Raw genomic sequence first — 12,460 nt, forward strand, 5'->3', positions numbered from 1 at the left:
AGCTGAGTACAGTCGCTGTTCAGAATGTTCCGACAGCCTCTCTCCACAGCTCAGTACAGTCCCTGGTCAGAATGTTCCTACAGCCTCTCTCCACAGCTAAGTACAGTCACTGGTCAGACTGTTCCTACAGCCTCTCTCCACAGCTCAGTACAGTTGCTGTTTAGACTGTTCCTACAGCCTCTCTCCACAGCTCAGTACAGTCGCTGGTCAGAATGTTCCAACAGCCTCTCTCCACAGCTCAGTACAGTCACTGGTCAGACTGTTCCTACCGCCTTGCTCCACAGTACAGTCGCTGTTCAGAATGTTCCTACAGCCTCTCTCCACAGCTCAGTACAGTCACTTGTCAGGCTGTTCCTACAGTCTCGCTCCACAGCTCAGTACAGTCGCTGTTCAGAATGTTCCTACAACCTCTCTCCACAGCTCAGTACAGTCGCTGGTCAGAATGTTCCAACAGCCTCTCTCCACAGCTCAGTACAGTCACTGGTCAGACTGTTCCTACAGCCTCGCTCCACAGTACAGTCGCTGGTCGGAATGTTCCTACCGCCTCTCTCCACAGCTCAGTACAGTCACTGGTCAGGCTGTTCCTACAGTCTCGCTCCACAGCTCAGTACAGTCGCTGTTCTGAATGTTCCTACAACCTCTCTCCACAGCTCAGTACAGTCGCTGTTCAGAATGTTCCTACAGCCTCTCTCCACAGCTCAGTACAGTCACTGGTCAGAATTTTCCTACAGCCTCTCTCCACAGCTCAGTACAGTCGCTGTTCAGAATGTTCATACAGCCTCTCTCCACAGCTCAGTATAATCGCTGTTCAGAATGTTCCTACAGCCTCTCTCACAGCTCAGTACAGTCCCTGGTCAGAATGTTCCGACAGCCTCTCTCCAGAGCTCAGTACAGTCACTGGTCAGACTGTTCCTACAGCCTCGCTCCACAGCTCAGTACAGTCACTGTTCAGAATGTTCCTACAGCCTCTCTCCACAGCTCAGTACAGTCCCTGGTCAGAATGTTCCTACAGCCTCTCTCCACAGCTCAGTACAGTCGCTGTTCAGAATGTTCCAACAGCCTCTCTCCATGGCTCAGTACAGTCCCTGATCAGATTGTTCCTATAGCCTCTCTCCACAGCTCAGTACAGTCACTGGTCAGAATTTTCCTACAGCCTCTCTCCACAGCTGAGTACAGTCGCTGTTCAGAATGTTCCGACAGCCTCTCTCCACAGCTCAGTACAGTCCCTGGTCAGAATGTTCCTACAGCCTCTCTCCACAGCTCAGTACAGTCACTGGTCAGACTGTTCCGACAGCCTCTCTCCACAGCTCAGTACAGTTGCTGTTTAGACTGTTCCTACAGCCTCTCTCCACAGCTCAGTACAGTCGCTGGTCAGAATGTTCCAACAGCCTCTCTCCACAGCTCAGTACAGTCACTGGTCAGACTGTTCCTACAGCCTCGCTCCACAGTACAGTCGCTGTTCAGAATGTTCCTACAGCCTCTCTCCACAGCTCAGTACAGTCACTTGTCAGGCTGTTCCTACAGTCTCGCTCCACAGCTCAGTACAGTCGCTGTTCAGAATGTTCCTACAACCTCTCTCCACAGCTCAGTACAGTCGCTGGTCAGAATGTTCCAACAGCCTCTCTCCACAGCTCAGTACAGTCACTGGTCAGACTGTTCCCACAGCCTCGCTCCACAGTACAGTCGCTGGTCAGAATGTTCCTACCGCCTCTCTCCACAGCTCAGTACAGTCATTGGTCAGGCTGTTCCTACAGTCTCGCTCCACAGCTCAGTACAGTCGCTGTTCTGAATGTTCCTACAACCTCACTCCACAGCTCAATACAGTCGCTGTTCAGAATGTTCCTACAGCCTCTCTCCACAGCTCAGTACAGTCACTGGTCAGAATTTTCCTACAGCCTCTCTCCACAGCTCAGTACAGTCGCTGTTCAGAATGTTCATACAGCCTCTCTCCACAGCTCAGTATAGTCGCTGTTCAGAATGTTCCTACAGCCTCTCTCACAGCTCAGTACAGTCCCTGGTCAGAATGTTCCGACAGCCTCTCTCCAGAGCTCAGTACAGTCACTGGTCAGACTGTTCCTACAGCCTCGCTCCACAGCTCAGTACAGTCGCTGTTCAGAATGTTCCTACAGCCTATTTCCACAGCTCAGTACAGTCGCTGGTCAGAATGTTCCTACAGCCTCTCTCCACAGCTCAGTACAATCACTGGTCAGACTGTTCCTACAGCCTCGCTCCACAGCTCAGTCCAGTCGCTGGTCAGAATGTTCCTACAGCCTCTCTCCACAGCTCAGTACAGTCACTGGTCAGATTGTTCCAACAGCCTCTCTCCACGGCTCAGTCCAGTCACTGGTCAGAATGTTCCTAGAGCCTCTCTCCACAGCTCAGTACAGTCGCTGTTCAGAATGTTCCTACAGCCTCTCTGCACAGCTCAGTACAGTCCCTGGTCAGAATGTTCCTACAGCCTCTCTCCACAGCTCAGTACAGTCATGGTCAGACTGTTCCTACAGCCTCGCTCCACAGCTCAGTACAGTTGCTGTTTAGACTGTTCCGACAGCCTCTCTCCACAGCTCAGTACAGTCGCTGGTCAGACTGTACCAACAGCCTCTCTCCACAGCTCAGCACAGTCACTGGTCAGACTGTTCCTACAGCCTCGCTCCACAGTACAGTCGCTGTTCAGAGTGTTCCTACAGCCTCTCTCCACAGCTCAGTACAGTCACTTGTCAGGCTGTTCCTACAGTCTCGCTCCACAGCTCAGTACAGTCGCTGTTCAGAATGTTCCTAAAACCTCTCTCCACAGCTCAGTACAGTCGCTGGTCAGAATGTTCCAACAGCCTCTCTCCACAGCTCAGTACAGTCACTGGTCAGACTGTTCCTACAGCCTCGCTCCACAGTACAGTCGCTGGTCAGAATGTTCCTACCGCCTCTCTCCACAGCTCAGTACAGTCACTGGTCAGGCTGTTCCTACAGTCTCGCTCCACAGCTCAGTACAGTCGCTGTTCTGAATGTTCCTACAACCTCACTCCACAGCTCAGTACAGTCGCTGTTCAGAATGTTCCTACAGCCTCTCTCCACAACTCAGTACAGTCACTGGTCAGAATTTTCCTACAGCCTCTCTCCACAGCTCAGTACAGTCGCTGTTCAGAATGTTCATACAGCCTCTCTCCACAGCTCAGTATAGTCGCTGTTCAGAATGTTCCTACAGCCTCTCTCACAGCTCAGTACAGTCCCTGGTCAGAATGTTCCGACAGCCTCTCTCCAGAGCTCAGTACAGTCACTGGTCAGACTGTTCCTACAGCCTCGCTCCACAGCTCAGTACAGTCGCTGTTCAGAATGTTCCTACAGCCTATTTCCACAGCTCAGTACAGTCGCTGGTCAGAATGTTCCTACAGCCTCTCTCCACAGCTCAGTACAATCACTGGTCAGACTGTTCCTACAGCCTCGCTCCACAGCTCAGTCCAGTCGCTGGTCAGAATGTTCCTACAGCCTCTCTCCACAGCTCAGTACAGTCACTGGTCAGGCTGTTCCTACGGCATCGCTCCACAACTCAGTACAGTCGCTGTTCAGAATGTTCCGACAACCACTCTCCACAGCTCAGTACAGTCGCTGTTCAGAATGTTCCTACAGCCTCTCTCCACAGCTCAGTACAGTCCCTGGTCAGAATGTTCCGACAGCCACTCTCTACAGCTCAGTACAGTCACTGGTCAGATTGTTCCAACAGCCTCTCTCCACAGCTCAGTCCAGTCACTGGTCAGAATGTTCCTAGAGCCTCTCTCCACAGCTCAGTACAGTCGCTGTTCAGAATGTTCCTACAGCCTCTCTGCACAACTCAGTACAGTCCCTGGTCAGAATGTTCCTACAGCCTCTCTCCACAGCTCAGTACAGTCATGGTCAGACTGTTCCTACAGCCTCGCTCCACAGCTCAGTACAGTCTCTGTTCAGAATGTTCCTACAGCCTCTCTCCACAGCTCAGTACAGTCGATGTTCAGAATGTTCCTACAGCCTCTCTCCACAGCACAGTACAGTCGCTGTTTAGAATGTTCCTACAGCCTCTCTCCACAGCTCAGTATAGTCGCTGTTCACAATGTTCATACAGCCTCTCTCACAGCTCAGTACAGTCCCTGGTCAGAATGTTCCGACAGCCTCTCACCACAGCTCAGTACATTCACTGGTCAGACTGTTCCTACAGCCTCGCTCCACAGCTCAGTACAGTCGCTGTTCAGAATGTTCCTACAGCCTCTTTCCACAGCTCAGTACAGTCGCTGGTCAGAAGGTTCCTACAGCCTCTCTCCACAACTCAGTACAGTCACTGGTCAGACTGTTCCTACAGCCTCGCTCCACAGCTCATTCCAGTCGCTGGTCAGAATTTTCCTACAGCCTCTCTCCACAGCTCAGTACAGTCACTGGTCAGACTGTTCCTGCGGCCTCGCTCCACAGCTCAGTACAGTCGCTGTTCAGACTGTTCCGACAACCTCTCTCCACAGCTCAGCACAGTCGCTGTTCAGAATGTTCCTACAACCTCTCTCCACAGCTCCGTAGAGTCCCTCGTCAGAATGTTCCTACAGCCTGTCTCCACAGCTCAGTACAGTCCCTGGACAGAATGTTCCTACAGCCACTCTCCACAGCTCAGTACAGTCACTGGTCAGACTGTTCCTGCAGCCTCGCTCCACAGCTCAGTACAGTCGCTGGTCAGAATGTTCCTACAGCCTCTCCACAGCTCAGTACAGTCACTGGTCAGAATGTTCCTACAGCCTCTCTCCACAGCTCAGTACAGTCCCTGATCAGATTGTTCCTACAGTCTCTCTCCACAGCTCAGTACAGTCACTGGTCAGAATTTTCCTACAGCCTCTCGCCACAGCTCAGTACAGTCCCTGGGCAGAATGTTCCTACAGCCTTTCTCCACAGCTCAGTACAGTCACTGGTCAGACTGTTCCTACAGCCTCGCTCCACAGCTCAGTACAGTCGCTGTTCAGAATGTTCCTACAGCCTCTCTCCACAGCTCAGTACAGTCGCTGGTCAGAATGTTCCTACAGCCTCTCTCCTCAGCTCAGTACAGTCACTGGTCAGACTGTTCCTACAGCCTCGCTCCACAGCTCAGTCCAGTCGCTGGTCAGAATGTTCCTACAGCCTCTCTCCACAGCTCGGTACAGTCACTGGTCAGGCTGTTCCTACAGTCTCGCTCCACAGCTCAGTACAGTCGCTGTTCAGAATGTTCCTACAACCTCTCTCCACAGCTCAGTACAGTCGCTTTTCAGAATGTTCCTACAGCCTCTCTCCACAGCTCAGTACAGTCCCTGGTCAGAATGTTCCTACAGCCTCTCTCCACAGCTCAGTACAGTCGCTGTTCAGAATGTTCCAACAGCCTCTCTCCATGGCTCAGTACAGTCCCTGATCAATTTGTTCCTACAGCCTCTCTCCACAGCTCAGTACAGTCACTGGTCATAATTTTCCTACAGCCTCTCTCCACAGCTGAGTACAGTCGCTGTTCAGAATGTTCCGACAGCCTCTCCACAGCTCAGTACAGTCACTGGTCAGACTGTTCCTACAGCCTCTCTCCACAGCTCAGTACAGTCACTGGTCAGACTGTTCCTACAGCCTCGCTCCACAGTACAGTCCAGTCGCTGGTCAGAATGTTCCTACAGCCTCTCTCCACAGCTCAGTACAGTCACTGGTCAGACTGTTCCTACAGCCTCGCTCCACAGATCAGTCCAGTCGCTGGTCAGAATGTTCCTACAGCCTCTCTCCACAGCTCAGTACAGTCACTGGTCAGGCTGTTCCTATGGCCTCGCTCCACAGCTCAGTACAGTCGCTGTTCAGAATGTTCCGACAACCTCTCTCCACAGCTCAGTACAGTCGCTATCAGAATGTTCCTACAGCCTCTCTCTGTAGCTCAGTACAGTCCCTGGTCAGAATGTTCCTACAGCCTCTCTCCACAGCTCAGTACAGTCACTGGTCAGACTGTTCCTACAGCCTCACTCCACAGCTCAATACAGTCGCTGTTCAGAATGTTCCTCCAGCCTCTCTCCACAGCTCAGTACATTCGCTGTTCAGAATGTTCCTACAGCCTCTCTCCACAGCTCAGTACAGTCCCTGGTCAGAATGTTCCTACAGCCTCTCTCCACAGCTCAGTACAGTCCCTGATCAGATTGTTCCTACAGCCTCTCTCCACAGCTCAGTACAGTCGCTGTTCAGAATGTTCCTACAGCCTCTCTCCACAGCTCAGTACAGTCACTGGTCAGAATTTTCCTACAGCCTCTCTCCACAGCTCAGTACAGTCGCTGTTCAGAATGTTCCTACAGCCTCTCTCCACAGCTCAGTACAGTCCCTGGACAGAATGTTCCAACAGCCTCTCTCCACAGCTCAGTACAGTCACTGGTCAGACTGTTCCTGCAGCCTCGCTCCACAGCTCAGTACAGTCGCTGGTCAGAATGTTCCTACAGCCTCTCTCCACAGCTCAGTACAGTCACTGGTCAGGCTGTTCCTACAGTCTCGCTCCACAGCTCAGTACAGTCGCTGGTCAGAATGTTCCTACAGCCTCTCTCCACAGCTCAGTACAGTCCCTGGTCAGAATGTTCCTACAGCCTCTCTCCACAGCTCAGTACAGTCGCTGTTCAGAATGTTCCAACAGCCTCTCTCCATGGCTCAGTACAGTCCCTGATCAGATTGTTCCTATAGCCTCTCTCCACAGCTCAGTACAGTCACTGGTCAGAATTTTCCTACAGCCTCTCTACACAGCTGAGTACAGTCGCTGTTCAGAATGTTCCGACAGCCTCTCTCCACAGCTCAGTACAGTCCCTGGTCAGAATGTTCCTACAGCCTCTCTCCACAGCTCAGTACAGTCACTGGTCAGACTGTTCCTACAGCCTCTCTCCACAGCTCAGTACAGTTGCTGCTTAGACTGTTCCTACAGCCTCTCTCCACAGCTCAGTTCAGTCGCTGGTCAGAATGTTCCAACAGCCTCTCACTACAGCTCAGTACAGTCACTGGTCAGACTGTTCCTACAGCCTCGCTCCACAGTACAGTCGCTGTTCAGAATGTTCCTACAGCCTCTCTCCACAGCTCAGTACAGTTACTGGTCAGACTGTTCCTACAGCCTCGCTCCACAGTACAGTCGCTGGTCAGAATGTTCCTACCGCCTCTCTCCACAGCTCAGTACAGTCACTGGTCAGGCTGTTCCTACAGTCTCGCTCCACAGCTCAGTACAGTCGCTGTTCTGAATGTTCCTACAGCCTCTCTCCACAGCTCAGTACCGTCGCTGTTCAGAATGTTCCTGCAGCCTCTCTCCACAGCTCAGTACAGTCACTGGTCAGAATTCTCCTACAGCCTCTCTCCACAGCTCAGTACAGTCGCTGTTCAGAATGTTCATACAGCCTCTCTCCACAGCTCAGTATAATCGCTGTTCAGAATGTTCCTACAGCCTCTCTCACAGCTCAGTACAGTCCCTGGTCAGAATGTTCCGACAGCCTCTCTCCAGAGTTCAGTACAGTCACTGGTCAGACTGTTCCTACAGCCTCGCTCCACAGCTCAGTACAGTCGCTGTTCAGAATGTTCCTACAGCCTCTTTCCACAGCTCAGTACAGTCGCTGGTCAGAATGTTCCTACAGCCTCTCTCCACAGCTCAGTACAGTCACTGGTCAGACTGTTCCTACAGCCTCGCTCCACAGCTCAGTCCAGTCGCTGGTCAGAATGTTCCTACAGCCTCTCTCCACAGCTCAGTACAGTCACTGGTCAGGCTGTTCCTACGGCATCGCTCCACAACTCAGTACAGTCGCTGTTCAGAATGTTCCGACAACCACTCTCCACAGCTCAGTACAGTCGCTGTTCAGAATGTTCCTACAGCCTCTCTCCACAGCTCAGTACAGTCCCTGGTCAGAATGTTCCGACAGCCTCTCTCCACAGCTCAGTACAGTCACTGGTCAGATTGTTCCAACAGCCTCTCTCCACAGCTCAGTACAGTCACTGGTCAGAATGTTCCTACAGCCTCTCTCCACAGTACAGTCGCTGGTCAGAATGTTCCTACAGCCTTTCTCCACAGCTCAGTACAGTCACTGGTCAGGCTGTTCCTACAGTCTCGCTCCACAGCTCAGTACAGTCGCTGTTCAGAATGTTCCTACAACCTCTCTCCACAGCTCAGTACAGTCGCTGGTCAGAATGTTCCAACAGCCTCTCTCCACAGCTCAGTACAGTCACTGGTCAGACTGTTCCTACAGCCTCGCTCCACAGCTCAGTACAGTCGCTGGTCAGAATGTTCCTACAGCCTCTCTCCACAGCTCAGTACAGTCCCTGGTCAGAATGTTCCTACAGCCTCTCTCCACAGCTCAGTACAGTCGCTGTTCAGAATGTTCCAACAGCCTCTCTCCATGGCTCAGTACAGTCCCTGATCAGATTGTTCCTTTCGCCTCTCTCCACAGCTCAGTACAGTCACTGGTCAGAATTTTCCTACAGCCTCTCTCCACAGCTGAGTACAGTCGCTGTTCAGAATGTTCCGACAGCCTCTCTCCACAGCTCAGTACAGTCCCTGGTCAGAATGTTCCTACAGCCTCTCTCCACAGCTAAGTACAGTCACTGGTCAGACTGTTCCTACAGCCTCTCTCCACAGCTCAGTACAGTTGCTGTTTAGACTGTTCCTACAGCCTCTCTCCACAGCTCAGTACAGTCGCTGGTCAGAATGTTCCAACAGCCTCTCTCCACAGCTCAGTACAGTCACTGGTCAGACTGTTCCTACCGCCTTGCTCCACAGTACAGTCGCTGTTCAGAATGTTCCTACAGCCTCTCTCCACAGCTCAGTACAGTCACTTGTCAGGCTGTTCCTACAGTCTCGCTCCACAGCTCAGTACAGTCGCTGTTCAGAATGTTCCTACAACCTCTCTCCACAGCTCAGTACAGTCGCTGGTCAGAATGTTCCAACAGCCTCTCTCCACAGCTCAGTACAGTCACTGGTCAGACTGTTCCTACAGCCTCGCTCCACAGTACAGTCGCTGGTCGGAATGTTCCTACCGCCTCTCTCCACAGCTCAGTACAGTCACTGGTCAGGCTGTTCCTACAGTCTCGCTCCACAGCTCAGTACAGTCGCTGTTCTGAATGTTCCTACAACCTCTCTCCACAGCTCAGTACAGTCGCTGTTCAGAATGTTCCTACAGCCTCTCTCCACAGCTCAGTACAGTCACTGGTCAGAATTTTCCTACAGCCTCTCTCCACAGCTCAGTACAGTCGCTGTTCAGAATGTTCATACAGCCTCTCTCCACAGCTCAGTATAATCGCTGTTCAGAATGTTCCTACAGCCTCTCTCACAGCTCAGTACAGTCCCTGGTCAGAATGTTCCGACAGCCTCTCTCCAGAGCTCAGTACAGTCACTGGTCAGACTGTTCCTACAGCCTCGCTCCACAGCTCAGTACAGTCACTGTTCAGAATGTTCCTACAGCCTCTCTCCACAGCTCAGTACAGTCCCTGGTCAGAATGTTCCTACAGCCTCTCTCCACAGCTCAGTACAGTCGCTGTTCAGAATGTTCCAACAGCCTCTCTCCATGGCTCAGTACAGTCCCTGATCAGATTGTTCCTATAGCCTCTCTCCACAGCTCAGTACAGTCACTGGTCAGAATTTTCCTACAGCCTCTCTCCACAGCTGAGTACAGTCGCTGTTCAGAATGTTCCGACAGCCTCTCTCCACAGCTCAGTACAGTCCCTGGTCAGAATGTTCCTACAGCCTCTCTCCACAGCTCAGTACAGTCACTGGTCAGACTGTTCCGACAGCCTCTCTCCACAGCTCAGTACAGTTGCTGTTTAGACTGTTCCTACAGCCTCTCTCCACAGCTCAGTACAGTCGCTGGTCAGAATGTTCCAACAGCCTCTCTCCACAGCTCAGTACAGTCACTGGTCAGACTGTTCCTACAGCCTCGCTCCACAGTACAGTCGCTGTTCAGAATGTTCCTACAGCCTCTCTCCACAGCTCAGTACAGTCACTTGTCAGGCTGTTCCTACAGTCTCGCTCCACAGCTCAGTACAGTCGCTGTTCAGAATGTTCCTACAACCTCTCTCCACAGCTCAGTACAGTCGCTGGTCAGAATGTTCCAACAGCCTCTCTCCACAGCTCAGTACAGTCACTGGTCAGACTGTTCCCACAGCCTCGCTCCACAGTACAGTCGCTGGTCAGAATGTTCCTACCGCCTCTCTCCACAGCTCAGTACAGTCATTGGTCAGGCTGTTCCTACAGTCTCGCTCCACAGCTCAGTACAGTCGCTGTTCTGAATGTTCCTACAACCTCACTCCACAGCTCAATACAGTCGCTGTTCAGAATGTTCCTACAGCCTCTCTCCACAGCTCAGTACAGTCACTGGTCAGAATTTTCCTACAGCCTCTCTCCACAGCTCAGTACAGTCGCTGTTCAGAATGTTCATACAGCCTCTCTCCACAGCTCAGTATAGTCGCTGTTCAGAATGTTCCTACAGCCTCTCTCACAGCTCAGTACAGTCCCTGGTCAGAATGTTCCGACAGCCTCTCTCCAGAGCTCAGTACAGTCACTGGTCAGACTGTTCCTACAGCCTCGCTCCACAGCTCAGTACAGTCGCTGTTCAGAATGTTCCTACAGCCTATTTCCACAGCTCAGTACAGTCGCTGGTCAGAATGTTCCTACAGCCTCTCTCCACAGCTCAGTACAATCACTGGTCAGACTGTTCCTACAGCCTCGCTCCACAGCTCAGTCCAGTCGCTGGTCAGAATGTTCCTACAGCCTCTCTCCACAGCTCAGTACAGTCACTGGTCAGATTGTTCCAACAGCCTCTCTCCACGGCTCAGTCCAGTCACTGGTCAGAATGTTCCTAGAGCCTCTCTCCACAGCTCAGTACAGTCGCTGTTCAGAATGTTCCTACAGCCTCTCTGCACAGCTCAGTACAGTCCCTGGTCAGAATGTTCCTACAGCCTCTCTCCACAGCTCAGTACAGTCATGGTCAGACTGTTCCTACAGCCTCGCTCCACAGCTCAGTACAGTTGCTGTTTAGACTGTTCCGACAGCCTCTCTCCACAGCTCAGTACAGTCGCTGGTCAGACTGTACCAACAGCCTCTCTCCACAGCTCAGCACAGTCACTGGTCAGACTGTTCCTACAGCCTCGCTCCACAGTACAGTCGCTGTTCAGAGTGTTCCTACAGCCTCTCTCCACAGCTCAGTACAGTCACTTGTCAGGCTGTTCCTACAGTCTCGCTCCACAGCTCAGTACAGTCGCTGTTCAGAATGTTCCTAAAACCTCTCTCCACAGCTCAGTACAGTCGCTGGTCAGAATGTTCCAACAGCCTCTCTCCACAGCTCAGTACAGTCACTGGTCAGACTGTTCCTACAGCCTCGCTCCACAGTACAGTCGCTGGTCAGAATGTTCCTACCGCCTCTCTCCACAGCTCAGTACAGTCACTGGTCAGGCTGTTCCTACAGTCTCGCTCCACAGCTCAGTACAGTCGCTGTTCTGAATGTTCCTACAACCTCACTCCACAGCTCAGTACAGTCGCTGTTCAGAATGTTCCTACAGCCTCTCTCCACAACTCAGTACAGTCACTGGTCAGAATTTTCCTACAGCCTCTCTCCACAGCTCAGTACAGTCGCTGTTCAGAATGTTCATACAGCCTCTCTCCACAGCTCAGTATAGTCGCTGTTCAGAATGTTCCTACAGCCTCTCTCACAGCTCAGTACAGTCCCTGGTCAGAATGTTCCGACAGCCTCTCTCCAGAGCTCAGTACAGTCACTGGTCAGACTGTTCCTACAGCCTCGCTCCACAGCTCAGTACAGTCGCTGTTCAGAATGTTCCTACAGCCTATTTCCACAGCTCAGTACAGTCGCTGGTCAGAATGTTCCTACAGCCTCTCTCCACAGCTCAGTACAATCACTGGTCAGACTGTTCCTACAGCCTCGCTCCACAGCTCAGTCCAGTCGCTGGTCAGAATGTTCCTACAGCCTCTCTCCACAGCTCAGTACAGTCACTGGTCAGGCTGTTCCTACGGCATCGCTCCACAACTCAGTACAGTCGCTGTTCAGAATGTTCCGACAACCACTCTCCACAGCTCAGTACAGTCGCTGTTCAGAATGTTCCTACAGCCTCTCTCCACAGCTCAGTACAGTCCCTGGTCAGAATGTTCCGACAGCCACTCTCTACAGCTCAGTACAGTCACTGGTCAGATTGTTCCAACAGCCTCTCTCCACAGCTCAGTCCAGTCACTGGTCAGAATGTTCCTAGAGCCTCTCTCCACAGCTCAGTACAGTCGCTGTTCAGAATGTTCCTACAGCCTCTCTGCACAACTCAGTACAGTCCCTGGTCAGAATGTTCCTACAGCCTCTCTCCACAGCTCAGTACAGTCATGGTCAGACTGTTCCTACAGCCTCGCTCCACAGCTCAGTACAGTCTCTGTTCAGAATGTTCCTACAGCCTCTCTCCACAGCTCAGTACAGTCGATGTTCAGAATGTTCCTACAGCCTCTCTCCACAGC

This window comes from Pristiophorus japonicus, chromosome 3 (assembly GCF_044704955.1).
Source record: "Pristiophorus japonicus isolate sPriJap1 chromosome 3, sPriJap1.hap1, whole genome shotgun sequence".
Lineage (NCBI taxonomy): Eukaryota > Metazoa > Chordata > Chondrichthyes > Pristiophoridae > Pristiophorus > Pristiophorus japonicus.